The sequence below is a fragment of the Carlito syrichta genome, unplaced genomic scaffold (genome assembly GCF_000164805.1).
Source record: "Carlito syrichta isolate Samal-C Ts95f unplaced genomic scaffold, Tarsius_syrichta-2.0.1 Scaffold5769, whole genome shotgun sequence".
In the NCBI taxonomy this organism is placed as follows: Eukaryota; Metazoa; Chordata; class Mammalia; order Primates; family Tarsiidae; genus Carlito; species Carlito syrichta.
The window spans coordinates 4,268-6,208 of NW_006949865.1; the positions used below are offsets into that span (position 1 = coordinate 4,268).

The following is a 1,941-nucleotide window of genomic DNA, read 5'->3' on the forward strand; positions in this document are numbered from 1 at the left end:
GCTGTGTCTCCAGCGTGACCCCACCAAGGCGTGAGTGTTCTGGGAGGCCAAGATTGTTGACGTTATTGTTGAAAATGTCGAAAAAGGCAGAAAGATCCCAGAACCTTTGATCCATTTTTATGGTTGGAACAGAAGCTGGAACAGACAGGCTGCCAAAGATCATGTGCTTCTTGAGACTGAGAAAAACCGTAGATCACAGTATAAATGGGCAAAAAAAAAGCTGTAGCTCACCTCAGAAGCACAGGAACAAAAAGAGCAGTGCTGCAGGTTGTCCAATGTGGTCTCTGTCTTAAAAAACCTCTCCGTTGAAGAAAAAGATGAAAGTGAGGAACACTCCATAAGCCATTCCTCCGAAGGCAGGGAACACAAGAGTGAAGACACAAGTGAAGAAAGTGACATCGAAAGAGACTGCAGTGAAAGAATCAGAGCTGCAACCGAAAGGGAAATGGAAGTAAGAACGATAACGATAGGTATCCCTGAGGTTCTGAGAGCAGCTGGAGGAGGACTGCTACCATTTAACATGAGGAACAGTTCGTGTAACTTCCTTTCCAGCCCAACGTCATAACCATTTTGGAGTCCTACCTGAGGCATTTTGCTATGAACGCTGCCTTTCCAGTCAGGGAGAGGCCTCACCTCCAGCACGCTAGGCCGCAGGCTGACCCCAAGGCGCCTACTGTCCCCGCAGAAGAGAATGTTGACCTTTGTAAGAAGATGGCGGATGGATTGAGGATAACCTTTGATTACACTCTCCGGTCTTTGCTCTATCCAATGAACAAGCTCAGTATGAGAAGATGACGTCCTCCAAGTTTTCCTTCCAGGGAAGCAAAGGGCCCCAAACACTGGTGGGAGCCAGGAGGCTCTCTCTCCCAGCTGGCCTCTGTTGAATCAGCCCACGACGATGACCACAGAGGTTCCACCGGCCACGGGTGAACTCGCCACCCCCAGAAGGCACAAAGCCCATCCGGAAGCCTTGCAGTCCCTGAGACAGTCCACGCACCATGCCGCCCATGGTGACAGGCTCTCCCAGAGCAGCGTCTCACCCAGGCCTGAGCGCGGTCAGCAGGACCTGTCCACCGGCATGCCCACGCTGTTCCTGCACCTGGAAAAGAAGATGCCCGTGCACAGCCGATCGTCTCTACCTGTTCTCCTGACGCCCAGCAATGAAGGGAGGGCAGTGTCTGCTGGTTTTTGGAGGGAGAGGAACTAATGAAATAAAGGAGGTTCTCTCCTGGAAGCTGGTGCCTGACAATTACCCCCCGCGTGACCAGCCACCTCCACCCTCTTGCATATATGGGGCATAACATTTGCTGCGGTTGTTCGTAACACTTTCAAAAATCCTTGGGAAGATGTCCTTTTCTGACAAGCATTTGAAGGCTCTACTGAAGCACTTTGATCTGTTTCTGAGGTTTTTGGCAGACTACCATGATGTCTTCTTCGCAGAGTCAGCTTATGGCACTGCCTGTGAAGTGCACGGCAGCACCAAGAACCCTTGGGCAAGTTGTTGAAGTGTGGATGGTTCTCCTGCAAACACAGCTGCTCCATCTATCGTTGGGGTCTGGGCTTCAGGTAAAGGATTAACAAGGGGTGATGGGGGTTCTTTACCCAGACTGCAATCTCAAGGCCCTCCTGGGGGTTTGGGCAGAGATGGGACCTGTTTGAGTTGCCCACATACTGTCATGATTCTGTTAAGAATTACTTTCTTGGTGCCAGAAAGCGCTTTGGCATGACACTTGTATTGTGCAGACCGTCTGTGATGGCAGAGAAAAGAGCAACGATTCACAGTGAAATGTTCATGAAAGTGTACACAGATGAGGCCGTTTTGGTAGACGTTGCAATCAGTTATCAAGAACCACCTGACTTCGTTATTTGTTAACATCAGACTTTTTCGGCAAACATTCTATTCTTGTGATAAGGCTGAACAACATCTTTTGGGGGAAAATT

At 49.8% G+C, this 1,941-nt stretch overlaps 1 pseudogene; it reads left to right on the forward strand.

Annotated features, from left to right (window-relative positions):
* Positions 1 to 445: 445 nt before the first annotated feature.
* LOC103250321 lies at positions 446 to 1,505 on the forward strand (annotated as a pseudogene).
* Positions 1,506 to 1,941: the final 436 nt, after the last annotated feature.